The 19,475-nt window shown below is 42.5% G+C and overlaps 1 pseudogene; it reads right to left on the minus strand.

Moving 5' to 3' along the window:
* LOC115831807 overlaps positions 1-19,475 on the minus strand; it is an 84,626-nt pseudogene that overhangs the window by 14,523 nt on the left and 50,628 nt on the right.

Consider the following 19,475-nt stretch of genomic DNA (forward strand, 5'->3'; position numbering starts at 1 on the left):
CGCAGGGAGTGTTAACAACTCTTAAGGCGGCGCGTCTGGAGTTGTTCGTTCCTCCCGGTGGGCTCATGGTCTCGCTGGCTTCAGGAGTGAAGCTGCAGACCTTCGTGGTGAGTGTTACAGCTCTTAAGGTGGCGCGTCTGGAGTTGTTCGTTCCTCCTGGTGGGCTTGTGGTCTTGCTGGCTTCAGGAGTGAAACTGCAGACCTTCGCAGTGGGTGTTACAGCTCATAAAAGCAGTGTGGACCCAAAGAGTGAGCAGTAGCTAGATTTATTGCAAAGAGTGAAAGAACAAAGCTTCCACAGTGTGGAAGGGGACCCAAGCGGGTTGCCACTGCTGGGTCGGGCAGCCTGCTTTTATTCGCTTATCTGGCCCCACCCATGTCCTGCTGATTGATAGAGCCGAGTGGTCTGTTTTGACAGGGTGCTGATTGGTGCGTTTACCATCCCTGAGCTAGACATAAAGGTTCTCCAGTCCCCATCAGATCAGTTAGATACAGAGTATCGACACAAAGGTTTTCCAAGGCCCCACCAGAGCAGCCAGACACAGAGTGTCGATTGGTGCATCCATAAACCTTGAGCTAGACACAGTGTGCTGATTGGTGTGTTTACAATCCCTGAGCTAGACATAAAGGTTCTCCACATCTCCACCAGACTCAGGGGCCCAGCTGGCTTCACCCAGTGGATCCCGCACCAGGGCTGCAGGTGGAGCTGCCCGCCAGTCCCGCGCCACGTGCTCACACTCCTCAGCCCTTGGGTGGTTGATGGGACTGGGTGCTGTGGAGCAGGGGATGGCGCTCGTCGGGGAGGCTCGGGCAGCACAGGAGCCCATGGAGGGGGTGGGAGGCTCAGGCATGGCGGGCTGCAGGTCCCGAGCCCTGCCCCGCGGGAAGGCAGCTAAGGTCTGGTGAGAAATCGAGCGCAGTGCTGGTGGGTCGGCACTGCTGGGGGACCCAGTACACCCTCCGCAGCTGCTGGCCTTGGTGCTAAGCCCCTAACTGCCCAGGGCCGGCAGGGCTGGCCGGCTGCTCCGAGTGGGGGGGGGCCTGCCAACCCACGCCCACATGGAACTCCAGCTGGTCCGCAAGCACCACACACAGCCCGGTTCCTGCTCACGCCTCTCCCTCCACACCTCCCTGCAAGCTGAGGGAGCCGGCTCCCTCCTTGGCCAGCCCAGAAAGGGGCTCCCATAGTGCAACGGTGGGCTGAAGGGCTCCTCAAGTGCCGCCAAAGTGGGAGCCCAGGCAGAGGAGGCGCCGAGAGCAAGCGAGGGCTGTGAGGACTGCCACCACACTTTCACCTCTCAATCCCCCCTCTAAACAGGATACCCCAACTGCTGTTGGGAATTTGGCCAATGACCACTCTAGCTACTTCCTGCTGGATGGGGTGAAGAAGGCGCCCTGCAGTTATAGTGTCCTTCAGAGGGGAATTCTCTAGGCCAGGGGAAGTGCCAGTGGTTCGGTCCAGGGGTCCTCGATAGAAGTTGTTAGTTGAACTCATTTGGGGTTCCATTTATAAGACCATCTGTAGCTTGATGGCCTCGATTCTAGAGGAAACAAATTTGACAAGAAGGTTAAAAATACAGGACCCTAAGGTGAGTAACAGCAAGATGGCTGCCATGGGACCTAGAAAGGGGAGAAGCCATGTTGCCCAACTCCAGAGGTTGGTATAAGAATTTGAAAGGCGTTGTCTGATTTCAGAAGCCTTTTCCTGTAAACACCAGGCGGCATCTTGTACTAACCCCAACTGGTTAGTGTAAAAACAACATTCTTCCCCTAAGAAGGTGCAGAGTCCTCCTTTCTCAGCAGTGAGGAGGTCTAGGCCTCAGCGGTTTTGGGGAGTCACTGCTGCCAAAGAGTCTATTTGGGATTGTAAAGTAAGGATAGATTTCGTTATTTCTTGCAAACTGTTTGAGAAGCAGATATGGGTTGAAGATCCACGTAAGTAGAATATGCCTTAGCTGGGTAGATAGAAATTTACCCTGCTTTTAAAGGAATGGGATACACTGTTTTTTCTTTACTACTTCCATCTCTCTTTCTTTCTCTTCAACTTCTCCTTTGTCTCATTCTCTCTCTCCTTGACTTTCTGTCTCTCTGTCTCTTCCTCTCTCTGCCTCTTTCTTTGACTTTCTGTGTCTGTCCCACTTTCTCTCTGACTCCTTTGTCTCTTCCTTGCTTTCTTTGACTTCCTGTCTCTTTCTTTCCTTTCTGCTGCCTCTGCCCACTGCTTATGCTGCTGTTCTCCCCTCTCCTTCCCATTTTGATGGCTTTGTCAGTGTAAGATTCCCACCTCTGTGTTTTTGCATTGCATGACTGGGCGGGCATTTTTTCCCCTTCCAAATTGTCTTTCCAATGCCCAGACTTTAGGGTTGATTCCCTCCTCAAGCAGGGGACAACAAATGGGTAACTCGTTCCCCAGATTCATGTAGATAATAGCTCCAGCCTTGGCTAATATATCCCTCCCTAATAAGGGTGTGGGACTTTCAGGCATAACAAGAAAGGCATGTGAAAAGAGCAAAGTCTCCCAATTATAACTGAGAAGGTGGGAGAAATACCTGGTTACAGACTGTCCCAGGATTCCTCGGATGGTAACGGACCTTGAGGACAGTCATCCAGGACAGGAGATTAACACTGAGAAGGCTGCGCTGGTGTCCAGGAGGAAGTCAATTTCCTGGCCCTCAATAGTTAAACATACCCGGGGCTCAGTGAGGGTGATGACATGAGCTGGCGCTTGCCCCGGGCACCCTCAGTCCTGTTGTTGGATCATCTGGTTGGGGGCTTCTGACCCAGGGAACCTTTGTCCTCTGGGGCAGTGCACCTTCCAATGATTGCTTCAGCATAGTGGACATGGACGAGGGGGCAGATTGTTTCTCACTGGACAATCTTTTTTAAAGTATCCTAGTAAACCACACTGATAACAAGCCCTACCAGGTGATTGGCCTGCTTCATTTTCTGTCCTCTCTGAACCACCAAGGTTTGTTTGTCTGAGGGCCATGACTAAGGCTGCAGCCTTTCTCTGATCTCGCTTTTCCTTTTGGGCCTGTTCCTCTTGGTCCCTATTATAGAACACCGAGGTTGCCAGGTTTAATAATGTCTGTAGATTTTGTTCAGGGCCCAGGACTTGCTTTTGGAGCTTCCTCCTGATATCTGCAGCTGATTGGGTAATAAACTTATCTTTTAGAATCAATTGACCCTCGAATGATTCAGGTGACAGGAGAGTATATTTTCTTAAGGCCTCTCGTAGCCGCTCGAGGAAGGCAGAAGGATTTTCTTCCTTTCCCTGAGTTATGGTGGACATCATTGTATAATTCATGGGCTTTTTTCTAATTCTTCTTAGTCCTTCTAGAACACAAGTCAACAGATGTTTACGACTCCAGTCCCCATGATCTGAGTCAAGGTCCCAGTGGGGATCCATACTGGGGATGGCTTGCTGACCAGTAGGGAATTTGTCCCTTTCTTCGGCTGTCATTCTATCATTTACTTGACTAAGATACCAGGTATCTCCAAACTCTCGGGCTGCAGCTAAAGCCGCATTCTTTTCATTAAAGGCCAGGGTTTGATCTAACAGTAGCATGACATCTTTCCAAGTGAGGTCAAAGGTTTGCCCTAAACCCTGTAGGACATCTATATACCTATCAGGATCATCTGAAAACTTCCCCAGGTCTGCCTTGATCTGTTTTAAATCAGAGAGGGAGAAGGGGACAGGTAGCCGGGTTGGGCCAAATTCCCCTCCCCTTAGAGCTTGAAGGGGACATAAGCGATAGCCTGGGGGTTTTTGTGGACCTTTGAAGATTTCTTTGCTTATTTCCTTCTGGGCAGGGGAGATTAGAGGAGGATTATCATTAATAGGAAGTGGAGCTATAGGGAGGCTAGGATATGGGGGTAAGCTGAGAGGTCCTCCTGTGGGATGTAAATTGCAAGCTTTGCATAGTTATGTATTCGCCTTCAATGAAAAGAAAGCTTGGACATAAGGTATTTCACTCCATTTGCCTTCCCTCTTACAGAAAAGATCAAGCTGCAGGATAGTATTGTAATTTGTACTTCCCTCAGGTGGCCATTTTTCCCCATCAGAAAGAGAATATTGGAGCCAAGCCATAGTGCAGAAAAAAATGAGCCGCCTCTTTTTCAGGGTTTGTGGGTCAAATTGTTCCCAATGGCTTAGGAGGCATTTCAAGGGTGAGCCTGTTGATGCCTGAGTGTTTCCCATCTGAAAGACAAAACCACCTGCAGTTTTGGTTTGTTTTGTTTTTCCCCCTGCCCAAGAACCCGCAACGGTCCCTGGACCCTGCTGATCAGAATAGTTGCGCTCACCGATGCAGCAGCAGAAACACTAGTTTTCCTCCCAGACCACATGGAGGACCGAGGAAGGTCGGATTTAGTGGTCCTTACCGATGCATTCTCAAAAACCTGCACCCTTGCCTGTCCTCCTAGACCACAAGGAGGACCGACCAAGAAAAATCGGATTTAGTGGCCCTTACCGATGCATTCTCAAAAACCTGTTAGAGTCCTAAGCATTCTCCTGTTAGTATTGGGACTTTACCCCTTTCCTATAAAGATGTTATGCCCCAAAAATGAAGTGGAGGGCCATACCCTGAGGGAGGGAAGGGATCTCCAGGGTTGGAAGAGTGACACCTTTTGTCCTCACTTATATGAATAGGAAGGATACAGTTTCTGAGGCTCCCCATATCCTAGCTTCAGGAATAGATTTTGTTAGGCCTATTAGTCTGAGGAGGGATCTTAAAATTCCAGGTAGTCCCCACTACGACGGGGCTTTGGGCAAAAATTGTGTCTTTCTGATTGGTGAGCCCGGGTGCCTAAGGAAGGTAACAGAGTCCTGGAGTTTATACTAGAAATCATTCTTATAGGAGAAACTGGAAAAGCACCAGAGACAGGTAGCAATTTTTAGAAGCGGGTCTAACCTCAGAGAAGAGAGGCGAGAGGAAGTTTGTCTGGCAGGCATTAGGACCCAGGAGGCAAGGGTCAGGATAGATAGGATAGATGGGCGAGTCTCGCTTGGGCAACATGCTTTTGAGAGTTCTGCTCTTGGCCGCAGGGTCAACCAACATGTTGTCGGGACCCCGGAGCTGCATGGCTTTCCTGTCGACTCTCGGCTCAGCCCAGAAGTACAGGAAAAGCAGAAGCTGGTTCTAGGCAAACCAACAGTCCCAACCCTGAAGAGTCGGGGGTTGTTAGAGAGCCCTTTCCCAGAAAGCCTGACACCCATGTCTTTAGTCCAGCGGCTGCACTAGTCACTTTTAACTGGCCGACAGGTGCCTGGTATTTAGCCCCCGAATTCTAAGGAAAGATAGGACAGAATAACAAGCGAAAGGAGTCCGATGGTACTCACTGCTTGGTGATGGTCTCACCACTTGGTGATTGTCTCACTGCTTGGCAATAGGCGAAGGTCCCATCTGGGTCGCCAAAATGTGTCCAGAATTTGTGAGTTCTTGGTCTCAGTGACTTCAAGAATGAAGCCGCGGACCCTTGTGGTGAGTGTTACAGTTCTTAAAGGCAGCGTGTCTGGAGTTTGTTCCTTCTGATGTTCGGATGTGTTCGGAGTTTCTTCCTTCTGGTGGGTTCGTGGTCTCACTGGCTCAGGAGTGAAGCTGCAGACCTTCGTGGTGAGTGTTACAGCTCTTAAGGCAGCGCATCTAGAATTGTTCATTCCTCCCGGTGGGCTCATGGTCTCGCTGGCTTCAGGAGTGAAGCTGCAGACCTTTGCCGTGAGTGTTATAGCTCATAAAAGCAGTATGGACCCAAAGAGTGAGCAATAGCAAGATTTATTGCAAAGAGTGAAAGAACAAAGCTTCCACAGTGTGGAAGGGGACCTGAATGGGTTGCTACTGCTGGCTTGGGCAGCCTGCTTTTATTTGCTTATCTGGCCCCACCCACGTCCTGCTGATTGGTAGAGCTGAGTGGTCTGTTTTGACAGGGCGCTGATTGGTGCATTTGCCATCCCTGAGCTAGACATAAAAGTCCTCCACGTCCCCATCAGATCAGTTAGATACAGAGTATCGACACAAAGGTTCTCCAAGGCCCCACCAGAGCAGCCAGACACAGAATGTCGATTGGTGCATCCACAAACCTCGAGCTAGACACAGGGTGCTGATTGGTGTGTTTACAATCCCTGAGCTAGACAAAAAGGTTCTTCACATCTCCACCAGACTCAGGATCCCAGCTGGCTTCACCCAGTGGATCCCGCACCGGGGCTGCAGGTGGAGCTGCCCGCCAGTCCCGCGCCACGTGCTCACACTCCTCAGCCCTTGGGTGGTTGATGGGACTGGGTGCTGTGGAGCAGGGGATGGCGCTCGTCGGGGAGGCTCGGGCCACACAGGAGCTCATGGAGGGGGTGGGAGGCTCAGGCATGGAGGGCTGCAGATCCCGAGCCCTGCCCTGTGGGAAGGCAGCTAAGGTCTGGTGAGAAATCGAGCGCAGTGCTGGTGGGTCGGCACTGCTGGGGGACCCAGTACACTCTCTGCAGTTGCTGGCCTGGGTACTAAGTCCCTAACTGCCCAGGGCCGGCAGTGCCAGCCGGCTGCTCCGAGTGGGGGGGCCCACCAAGCCCACGCCCACATGGAACTCCAGCCGGCCCGCAAGCGCTGCACACGGCCCCGGTTCCTGCTCATGCCTCTCCCTCCACACCTCCCTGCAAGCTGAGGGAGCCAGCTCCCCCCTTGGCCAGCCCAGAAAGGGGCTCCCATAGTGCAGCGGTGGGCTGAAGGGCTCCTCAAGTGCCGCCAAAGTGGGAGCCCAGGCAGAGGAGGCGCCGAGAGCAAGTGAGGGCTGTGAGGACTGCCAGCACACTGTCACCTCTCAGAATCATACACTGTCACTTCGTTAGTGTTTTATTTCACTTAAAATAATGGCTTTAAGATTTATCCATATTGTAGCATCTGAGATTTTTCATGAATCTAAATAATTTTTCATTGTATATGTAAGCCACATCCTTTTAAATTATTCAACTGTTGAAGGATGTTTGAGTTTTTTGATGTTTTGGCTTTTGTAAATATGGTTTGGATCTGTGTCCCCATTCAAATCTCACATCAAATTGTAAGCCCTAATGTAGGTGGGGCCTGATGGGAGGTGATTGGATTATAGGGTTGGCTTCTCATGAATCATTTAGCACTATCCCCCTTGGTACTGTCTTTGCCATAGTGAATGATTACTCCTGAAATATTATTTTGTTTCTTTTTCTTTTTGATAGCTTATCCATTGCAGTTCAATCTAAAAGTGAAATTTCTACAGAAACACGAACTATTTTAACAAAGAAAAAAATCCCTCATTCAAAATTTTTTGTAGTGGTAATGGCTGCAAATCTGCAGCATTTAGAAAACTATGCTATCAACAAGCTTTGCTTTATGAACTGAGATGTACAAAATCTAGAAAGCAGATGAAAGTGAATTCTTCAACATTTTAGTAAACTTCTGGTAATCAGAGTTCAAAGCAAATATGGCACATAACAATTCAAGCATAAATCAAGATGGAGAGCCTGGAGAGTTTGATTTCTTAAATTTTCCAAAATGGTATCATTGCAACATGTAGGATTTCTCCCCTATTTTAACCTTACCAGTTTCAAAGGAAAGTAAAGGAAGTGGATTACATGTAGACAGCATGTGTGTGAGTGCACACACATGCAGGGTGGCAGGTAGAGTGTCTAATTCCTTCTTCCTACTACCCAAGTCCCACTTCACAGAAATCATTAGGTAAAGGAAAACCAATGAGGAGTTCTGCAGTTTTCTTTTAATAACTAAAGAGATCTCATTTTCTAAGAGCAGCTTCTTCCACACTCTTGCTCCTGCCCCTACCATGTGAGATGACTCACTCTTGCTTGGCGTCCTGCCATGATTGGAAGCTTTTTGGGGCCTCCTGAGAAACAGAAGCTGCTATGCCTCCTGTACAGCCTGCAGATCCATGAGCCAATTAAACCTCTTTTTAAAAATAAGTTATCCAGGGTCAGGTATTTATAGCAATACGAGGATAAACTAATACAGTGAATATTGTTGCAATAACATGGATGCTTTTGGGTTTCAAAACCCTGTTACATGGATGTAACAGGGTTTCACCATATTAGCCAGGATGGTCTTGATCTCCTGACCTCGTGATCTGCCCACCTCAGCCTCCCAAAGTGCTGGGATTACAGACATGAGCCAGTGCACCCAGCCTACTTTTTGAAAAAATATTTTTAAAAATTCTTACATTTACATAGAATTTCAAGGACCATCATGGCCCAAACAATCTTAGAAAATAAGAGCTAAGCTAGAGGCACAACACTTCTTGGTTTTAGAACAGAATACAAAGCTACATAAATAAAAACAGTGAGGTACTTGCTGGAAAACAAATAGATGATAGAACAGAACAGAGAACTCAAAAACAAGCCATCATGTATATGCTCAAATGATCTTCAACAGGTTGCTATAACCATACAATAAGAAAAAGACAGTCTCTTTAATAAATGGTGTTGGAATACTCTGTATCCACATGGGAAAAATTGAGGTTGGATCCTTCCCCCGAACCATGTACAAAAACTGTCTTGGGTGAGTTAAATATTGAAATGTAAGAATTATAACTACAATTTTTAGAAAATATAGGAATAAAGATTATGACATTGGTCTCAGCAATGTTTTCTTACATATAACATCAGACACATGAGCAACAAACTTAAAACCACAGAAAAATAAGACTACATTAAATTTATCTCCGCACATTAACATAAACAGTAAGAGTCCCACCTAAGAAGCACAAAAGCAAAAAAAAATTAAAAATTACATATTTGACAAAAGTTAACATTCAGAATAAACAATTCCAAAAAATCAACAAAGAATAACATGATTAACAAAGAGATGAAAATGTTCCTCCAGAGATTAGAAATTTTCTCAATAATTGTTATATGTATTTAATTTTTAAAATAATGTAAGCAAAACCACAATAAGGTTATTATTGTGCATTAATTAGAATGGCCAATATAAAGCAAAAATGTTGTAAAGAATGTAGAGAAATTGAAACTCTTGTGTACTGTTGGTGGGGAAGTGATGTAACCACTTGAAAAAAATGTATGGAGATTCCTCCAAAAACTAAAAATGAAGTTATTATATGAGCCAGTAATTCTACTTCTGAGTACCTATTCAAAATATCCAAAGTATATCCGAAGGCAGGAGGCTGAGGCAGGAGAATGGCATGAAACCGGGAGGCAGAGCTTGCAGTGAGCCAAGATTTTGCCACTGCACTCCAGCCTGGGGTGACAGAGCGAGACTCCATCTCAAAAAAATACATATATATTTTTCAAACAGTATCATTTGTGTTTTCATCAGGATTATATTGAATTTGAATATCACTGGGTAGTATTGTCATTTAACAATATTAAATCTCCTGACATCATGAAGAGTATGTTCAAGAGTGTGTTGGCCAGGTGTGATGGCTAACGCCTGTAATCCTAGCACTTTGGGAGTCCGAGGCGGGTGGATCACCAGAGGTCAGGAGTTTGAGACTACCCTGGTCAACATGGTGAAACCCCGTCTCTACTAAAAATACAAAAATTAGCTGGACGTGATGACACACACCTCTGATCCCAGCCACTCGGGAGGCTGAGGCAGGAGAATCACCTCAACCCAAGGGGCGGAGGCTGCAGTGAGCTGAGATCACGCCATTGCACTACAGCCTGGGCAACAAGAGCAAAACTCCGTCTTAAAAAAAAAAAAGTATGTTAAGTTTCACATATTTTTGGATTTGACAATTTTGCTTCTGCTTTTGATTTCTTGTTTTGTTTTGAGACAGAGTCTTGCTCTGTCACCCAGGCTGGAGTGCAGTGGCACCATCTTGGCTCACTGCAAGCTCCGCTTCCTGGGTTCACACCATTCTCCTGCCTCAGCCTCCTGAGTAGCTGGGACTACAGGCGTGCACCACCACACCCAGCTAATTTTCGTATTTTTAGTAGAGATGGTTTCACTAGGATGTTAGCCAGGATGGTCTCGATCTCCTGACCTCGTGATCTGCCCGCCTTGGCCTCCCAAAGTGCTGGGATTACAGGCGTGAACCATGGAGCCTGGCCGATTTCTAGTTTTATTCCATGTGATCTGAAAGGATGTATTTGTATAATTCAATCTTTAATGCATACCAGGCTGAATACCTTGATGACAAATAATCTGTACAACAAACATTCATGACACAAGTTTACCTGTATAACAAACTTGCACATATACCCGTATCCTAAAATAAAGTTAAAAAAAGAGTTGTTTTGCATTCTAACAGATTGTCCATTAAACAACAACTACTCATTTTCTTCTCCAGTTAACCCCTGTCACAGTTTAGTCTGTTTCTAAGCATTTAACTACTTTAGGTGTCTTACATAAGTGGAATTACATAGCACTTGTCTTTTTGTGCCTGGCTTCCTCCACATAAATAAAGTCTTAAAAATGTATCCTCGTGGATATAGAAAAACTTTTCTGCTTTTAAGAAGCTGAATAATATTTAATTATTTGTATATTCAAAATTGTCTTCATTAAGAAAATTTTTTCACTTTTGTAGATAATGCTACAATGAATATGGATGTGTACATTACTCTTCATTTGATAATACATGGAAGGGATTATTTACATGCTCTATTCTGTTCACTGGCATTGTCTTTTTTTAATCTAGTTATAAACTATTTCAATAACTAGCTTCATAAGTTTTTAAAGTCGTGATGTATGATGCTTCTGATGTTTCTCTTTTTGACAATTCTTGAGCACTTCTGGTCTCTTTAATTATGATAAAATTTTAGGATTTCTTCTTATATTAATGCAAAATATACATAGCTGCTGCAATTTAAAGTATACCACCATTTCCTTCAGCACTTTTTGTCAGGGGAGATAAAACTCATCTTCACACAGTTCCCCAAAAACCAGAAATGTGGACACATACCCCACATTTCTTTCTCTCCTGAGGTAGAAGCATAGAGTTGGGAGTTGCTCCTGGTTGCACCATGCCTAGGCAATATGGTGAAATCGCATCTCTACCAAAAAATAGATAAACATTAGCTGGGCATGGTGGCATGCACCTGTAGTTCCAGCTACTTGGGGGCTGAGGCAGAAGGATCGCTTGAACCCTGGGAGGTCAAGTCTGGCATGAGCTGAGATTGTGCCACTGTACTTTAGCCTGGGTGACAAAGTGAGACATTGTCTCAAAAACACATAAAGGTATCACAGCAGCCTTAGTTGGAGTGAGACCATGGGTCTGTTGGAGAATGGAGAGTTTAAAATTTTGCACAGAAGCTGTCACACTGTGAATTGTCTTGTGATTCTAGGTAACCTCCGGGGGTGAGCGGGGACTGAGGACTCAAAGGGAAGGAGTTCTGACCCCTTTTGCTATAAAGTGATTTCTGCACATTCACAGACATGCACCTAGGCAATGGTGTGGCCACACTTCTCCCATGACAAAGCTTCATTCTCAGGAATTGTGCTGAGAGCACCTCTGCTTCTAGAGTTTTCCACTAATAGGCCACATAAGTGCCCAGAAGACTCATGGGTTCTTTCTACCTCTCAGATCTTGAATCTGCACCAGTGACCTGTTTCGTCCAGTAGCCTAGGCTTCTGGATCACCTGACCATCTTATCTCCCTGCACAAACACATTCATAAGTCAGAGCTGCCTGCCTGGGCCAGTATCTATAGCAGTAACCAGTCCTTTCTGCAACTGTGCACTGACCCTCACTCTTGGGTTCTTGATAACATCTTTTCTTATTCTGCATTTTTTTTTCCCTCACAAACACTTTCCTGTGAACATAGTATGCCTCAGGTCACCCTGCAGGTGCCTAAATCCAGGCTCTCCTGGAAATCAGATGTCCATGAGTTCAAGGCAAAATTGTTGGATGTGTTTATTGTAAATTTAAATGTAAAATAGAAACAGGCTTAATCCTCCGGCTGGAAAAAAGGAAAAGTATTTACTCCTTCCTTTTCTTAAAATATTTGACTTAGAACACTTTTATATGCAAATTCCTTCTCTGCCTTTTATCTTTTTTGTTTTTTGTTTGTTTCTTCTTTTTTTTTTTTTTTTGAGACAGAGTCTCACTCTGTGGCTCAGGCTGGAGTGCAGTGGTGCGATCTTGGCTTACCACAATCTCCGCCTCCTGGGTTCAAGCGATTCTTCTGCCTCAGCCTCCCGAGTAGCTGGGATTACAAATGCCCGCCACCACGCCCAGGGAATTTTTGTATTTTTAGTAGAGACTTGGTTTCACCATGTTGGCCAGGCTGGTCTCGATTGCCTGATCTCGTGATCTGGCCTACCTCAGCCACCCAAAGAGCTGAGATTACAGGCATGAGCCACGGCACCCAGTGTTTGTTGTCTTCTAAGTCTCTAATTTGTTTCTATTCTATTTTTTACTATTTTCTTTATTATCCTAACATTGAGATTGCTCTTTTTCAAGTTATTTAAGAATTAAAGTTACAGTGTTTGAGATCTTTTTTAATATAAAAATATATTACTATAAAATTGTGTCTTAGAACTGCTTTGGTTACATTCCACTTTTGATATGTTCTGTTTCTATTTTCATTTGTCTCAAGATACTTTTTGATTTTTCTTTTCTTTTTCTTCTTTGACCCATCAGTCGTTCAGAAGCATGTTGTCTAATATACACATATTTGTAAGATTTTCAATGTTCACTCTGCTATTGATTTCTCATTTATAAAATTGTAATTTAAAAACTTGATATGATTTCAGGCTGGGCTCAGTGGCTCATGCCTGTAATCCCAGCAATTTGGGAGGCTGAGGTGGGTGGATCACGAGGTCAGGAGATCGAGACCATCCTGGCTAACACAGTGAAACCCCGTCTTTACTAAAAATACAAAAAAATTAGCCAGGTGTGGTGGCGGGCACCTGTAGTCCCAGCTACTAGGGAGGCTGAGGCAAGAGAATGTCGTGAACCTGGGAGGTGGAGCTTGCAGTGAGCCGAGATCGCGCCACTGCACTGCACTCCAGCCTGGGCGACACAGCGAGACTCCGTCTCAAAAAAACTAAAAAAACACAAACAACTTGATATGATTTCAGTCTTTTAAAAAATAAAAAGACCTGTTTGTGTTTGTTTTGGGCCAGATTTATGATGTATCCTAGAGAATGTTCCATGTGTGTTTGAGAAGAATATAAATTATTCCTTTGGATGAAATGTTACATATGTGTCTGTTTGGTGCAGTTGTTTTATAGTGCTATGCAAGCAATTGTTTTCTTACTAACTTTCTGTCTGAATGATGTATTAAGTAGGGCAATATAGTCCCCTAGTATTATGTTTTTCTGTTTCTCCGGTTCTTTTAATATTTTTTATATATTTATGTGCTCTAATATTGGGTACATATATATTTTTAGTTGTTATATTCTTTTGACAGATTAGCCTCTTATCACTATATCATGAAGTATTTTTTTGTGGCAGATTTTTTTTTAGAAGTCTATTTTGTCTGATGTAAATATAGCCACTTCTACACCCTTTTAGTTATTACTGGCATGGAATATTTTTTTCATCCTTGAACCACTACCCTATGTATTTCCTTAAATCTAAAGTAAGTCGTTTGTGCACAGCACGTTGTTGATTTTTTAAATCTATTCAGACATTTCACGAGTGTTTTAGTTTATTTTTTGCACCAATAACAGAATGTCCTACAGTCGGTAATTTATAAAGAATAGAAGTTTACTTAGCTCACAATCTGGGATGCTGAGAAGTCCAAGAGCATGTCATTCCCATCTGATGACAATCATAACTTCCACATAACAACATGAGCTCACTTTTATGATAGACCCACTCATGATGACTAACCCACTCGTGGAATAATGATACTGATCCTCTCATGACCTTATAACTTCTTAAAGGCCTCACTTATTTTCTCACAATGGCAGTTACATTTTAACATGAATTTTGGAGGGGGCACTCAAACCATAGCAGTGTGATTTTATTGGCTAACTAAATTTTTTATATTTAAGGGAATTACTGATTGATAAGAACTTATTACTATCATTTTGTTCATTGTTTTCTGACCATTTAGTAGTTTCTATTTTTTAATTCTTTCATGCTGCCTTCCCTTGTATGGTGTTTGAGTTTGTTTTGTTTTTCTTGTTATGTGCTTTAGTTTCTTTTGTGTGTGTGTGTGTGTGTGTATCTTCAACATTTTTTTTTTTTTGTAATTTTCAAGGGAGATAAAATATCTCAGTTTAAAAGGTCTGGCTTAAGGTAACAATCTAACTTCTTTTTTACCCACATAGGATCTTACTTTGTTTCCCAGGATGTAGTGCAGTGGTGGATTCACAGCTCAGTGCAGCCCTGAACTCTCCAATATCAAAGAATTTTCCCATTTCAGCCTCCTGAGTAGCTGGGATTACAAGCATATGCCACCATGTCCAGCTAATTTTTTTGGTATTTTTTGTAGAGACAGGGTTTTGCCATGTTGCTTAGGCTGGTCTTGAACTTCTGGGCTCAAGAAATCTACCTGCCTTGGCCTCCCAAATTGCTAGGTTTATAGGCATGCATTATCAGGCCCAACTGCTTCTTTTTAAAAAAAGAATAAATAGCTTTCTGAAATCTTTATTTTATTCATGTATTTATTTTAGAGACAGGGTCATGCTATATTGACCAGGCTGGTTTTGAACTCTTGGCCTCAAGCAAAAGTTAACTTCTATGTATAAAAATATTAAACAGTTTTACTCCTTTCAACACACTATTTATGTCACACCTTACATCTTTTTATATTATATACCATTAACAAATTATTGAAGCTACATGCTTTACTCACTTTTTAAAAAAAATTTCTATTTAGGAACTTTCAAATGACTTTTAAGTTTGCTGATTTTTCCCCCCCTGTATAACTGAGTCTCCTGTTAAAGCTTTCTGTTAAATATTTTAGTTCTACTATTGTGTACTTCAGCTCCAGCATATCTCCTTGGTTCTTTTTTAATGGTTTATCTTTCTTTATTATAATTGGTTTTCTTCATGCATTGTTGCAAAAAATTTAGTAATCTGTGTACTTTTGCATCTTATCGAGATTTTAAAAGATAATTGTTTTAAATTCTCTGTTAGCCATTTTTTAGATCTGTGTTTTATTGTTAGTGGTTCCTGGAGCATTTTTAGTTTCCTTTCATGCTGTTAGGTTTGCCTGATCCTTCATAATTTGCGAAGCTTTGTTTTGATGTCCTTGCATCTGAAGGAGTAAATACCTCTTTCAGTCATTATAGACTAGTTTGAGGAGGGAAATATATTCTCCTATTGGATTTCTGGGCTGATGAGATTTCCACTGAGATTGCAATAAAGTGCTTTGGAATCCAGGTCACATAACTACTACTGGGTTTGCAGTGAATTTCCTGCTTGGCAGGCCTGTCATCAGGGCATCAGACAGTTGTGGATTCTATTTTCTGAGAAGACTGAACTTTCTTCAAGATGTTGATCAATATGACTGGCACTGAGGGAAAAAAACCCTCCAGTTATATCTGCAGATTAAGGTGCTGATATAATCAATGTGAGCAGGTGTGGCTCCTGCTGTGTCACTTTTGCGAGGTGTTTGGAAATGCTCTAACCTAGTCATTGGACAGGTTCCTAGTTGAGCAGTACTGAGCCTTGATCACAGCTGAGAGGGTGTCAAACTGATTCATAGGGCTGCTTCGGGATACAAAGCTGAGACCAAAGCCTTCAGGTCTTTTTCTGGGTTCATGGTATTTCTCCCTCTGGATTTCTAGGTGGGTAGGACTTCTTTCAGACTCTAGATGACAGAGACCAGAGCTTGGTTATAGGACTGCTTCACAATTCACGGTGGGAATAAAGTCAGCCAGCATGCCTACAGGGGCACATATAGGTATGCTTTTTGGCAGGCCCCAGGTAAGGAAAAACTTCTTCTGGACTTGCTTGCACGGACTTGGAGCCAGCTTATAGTGCCACGTCAAGATCCACCATCAAATAATTATTGGCAAGCCTACATTCAGGGGCACAGATGGATGTTTCTCTCTGTGGATGTCTGGGCAGGATTTCTTCCACACCATGACTAACATGTGCAAAGAGTGGATTTGGGGCTAATTCAGAGATCGTAGATAGAACCAACTTCTAAAGGCACAAAACAAAATGGTCTACAGCTAAATCTACAATGAAAATTGGACATATTTTATTCTGTAGCTGGGACCGTGATGGGCAAGCATGCCACTCAAGCAAGGGCATGCCTTTTCAATACAGCCCTCCTCAGTCTTGGGTTCACAACCCTTGACATGGATTCCCAAGCTCCCATAAATTTCCTTTTTCAGGACATAACTGCTGTTTTTTTTTTTTTGCAGAATTTTTTGCTCTTGTTGCCCAGGCTGGAATGCAATGGCGCCATCTCAGCTCACTGCAACCTGTGCCTCCCGGGTTCAAGCAATTCTCCTGCCTCAGCCTCCTGAGTAGGTGGGATTATAGGCATGCGCCACCACACCCAGCTAATGTTTTTGTTTTGTATTTTTAGTAGAGATGGTCAGGTTGGTCTCGAACTCCTGACTTCATGATCCACCTGCCTCAGCCTTGCAAAGTGCTGGGATTACAGGTGTGAGCCACTGCGGCTGGCTGTTTTTTTTTTTTTTCTTACTGCTGTACATTGCATGTCAAAGATTCAAAATGCTGGATCTTCATAAGTACATAGTCACAGTTGAAAACTGTAGCTGTTTAAAGGATTGTTTTTATGGTACATCTACATCTATATTCTATATTTTATAGGTCCGAATTTTTTATTCTTGTTTTCAAACTCTATTTTACTGGGGAGTCTTTTTTCATGTAGGTTCTCCTCAATTATTTACTTTTTTTGTTTTTAATCCTCATATTTGTATGGTAATTTTCAACTCTGTACCTTTTATGACCATGTAGTGTTTAATTCAAATAAAAATCACTGGGTTTCACTTGGAGCAATTTGAAATATATGTATAATTCAGACATTTCTATACCCTATAAAAGTTATCTATGTGGTGTTTGCCTGTGTAAATAGCGCCCCTACCTGGTTTATAAATTTTTTTTTGGTGGTCATCACTGTTTTCTTTTATAGGTGAGTAGTCAAAGAAACAGTAAAAAATTACCACCTATTTATTGTTCGATTATGTGTTATTCTGTGAGAGAAACATTTTTTATTTGAAGGTGATTTTTGAAAAGTGTAACCTTTTTAGGTAGATGTAAATATTTAGTTGTGATGAAAAACATAACATTTCTTAAAGGTTTTCAAGTGTACAGCCTAGTGGAGTTAAGTACATTTACATTATTTTGAAATGGATCTCTAGATTAATTTTATCAAAGTAAAGTTTAATATCCTATAAACAATAAACTGCCATTTTTTTCTCTTCAGGTCCTGAAGAACACCATTTTACTTACTATTTCTATAATTTTGACTGATTTTTATATTCTTATTGGTGTAATTATATGTCTTTTTTTTTTTTTTTTTTTGAGACGGAGTCTTGCTCTGTTGCCCAGGCTGGAGTGCAGTGGCGTGATATTGGCTCACTGCAAGCTCCCACCTCCCAGGTTCACGCCATTCTCCTGCCTCAGCCCCCCGAGTAGCTGGGACTATAGGCGCCCGCCACCACGCCTGGATAATTTTTTTTTTTTTTTTTGTATTTTTAGTAGAGACAGGGTTTCACCGTGTTAGCCAGGATGGTCTCAATCTCCTAACCTCATGACCCGCCCACCTCGGCCTCCCAAAGTGCTGGGATTACAGGCATGAGCCGTGGCGCCCGGCCCCCATGTCTTTTTTTCTTCACTATCTCATTTTACTTAATGTTCTCAGGCTTTGTTTTTGTAAGATTGTCCTGTGTGGGAAACGCGTGAGGGGAGAAGAAAAGACACATACACAATACCTTTAAGGGTAAACAACCTTTATCCCATGTGAATGGCAAGGCAGATATATAAGCAAATGATATAATAAGCAAATTGCATGGGAAGGGGAGAAGGGAAAGGAGATATATATATATTTACATTCACCAGTCTATGGAGGATTCACTACCAGACCAGGAAGCAACAGCCTGGGCTCCAGAGTCCGCCACCCATCCATGCACAGACAGAGAGAGATCTCATGTAGCTTCGGCATGGTCTGGGACCCTAGCTCTTTTTGTAATGAGTTGTTTGGCATGAGGCCCAGTCACGAGGGCCGTTTGTGACTGGACTCAAGGAACACAAAAAGGTCAAATTGTTTTTGCGATTGTCCATTGTTTTTTCAATAACTAACATATAGGAATAGATTGAAACAAATTTCTTTGAAATAGTGCTGGATGAACACCTCAAGGGGCTCACACAACCCATTCTGGGATTTGGTGACCATTGTTTATGTCACGTTCAGTTGAGTCAAATTTAATATTTAACTTTTCCTCCACAAAGATGTGTCAGAATATCTGTTTTAAAATAAAATATTGTATATATGTCACATTTTAAAAGTCTGATATTGATCTCTAAAGGGACATTTGTGTTGTTTCCGGGAATTTTTTGTAAATAATAATTAACATGCATGTGTAAATATGTATTTAAAGTCTTGCCTTGAATATTTTTGGGATATTTTGGATACAGTGATGTGGTACCATGTGTATGTCCATATTTTTTTTCCTGAGCCTTTGATGTTGTATTCAAAAAGTGATTGTCGAGACTAGTTGCATAAAGCCTTCCTCATAAATGTGTATATTAGATTTCCCATATGGGTGAGATCTTTTGGTATTTGTCTCAGTGTATCTGTTTTATTTCACTTAACGTAATGGCCTCCAGGTTCGTTTTGTGGCAAATATCAAAATTGTATTCTCTTTTATAGCTGAATAATATTTTGTTGTGTATATATACTACATTTTCTTTATTCATCCAAGTTTTGGACACTTGGATTGATTAAATACCTTGGCCATAAATAGTGTTTTAATAAACATGGGAGTGTAGATTTCTCTTTGACATACTGATTTTGTTTTCTTTAGCTACAAACAAAATAGAACTAACATATGTTCCAGCAATCCCATTTGATTAAAAAATTAAAAATAGAACATGTGATCTAGCAATTTGAATTATATTTTTTTGTGTGTGTGGTTGTTCCTGGTTTATTGTCTAGGTGAGGAGTCAAAGAAACAGTGTTAAAATACCATTTGTTGATTGTTTAAATATATGTCATCCTGTGATACTTGTTTTTTTTTTCTATAATGGCTCTACTAACTTACAATTTCACCAACTGTGTTTCCTTTTCTATTCATTCTCACTTTTTTTTTGTCTTTCTAATTACAGCCATTCTAACTGGAGTCGAGTCTTATCTTGTGGTTTTGATTTGCATTTCTCTGACAATTAGTGATGTTGAGCATCTTTGCATGTGCTTTTTGGCCATTTCTATTTCTTTTGAAAAATGTCTCTTAAGGTCTCTTGCCTATGTTTAAATTGTGTGTTATTTTTGTTAAGTTTGTTATACTGTAAATTTATCTTTTGTCATGTACATTTTGCAAATATTTTATTTCATTCTGTAGATTATGTCTTCACTTTGTTAATTGTTTTCTTTACTGTGCAAAGCATTTTTAG

This window comes from Nomascus leucogenys, chromosome 20 (genome assembly GCF_006542625.1).
Source record: "Nomascus leucogenys isolate Asia chromosome 20, Asia_NLE_v1, whole genome shotgun sequence".
NCBI classification, from domain to species: Eukaryota; Metazoa; Chordata; class Mammalia; order Primates; family Hylobatidae; genus Nomascus; species Nomascus leucogenys.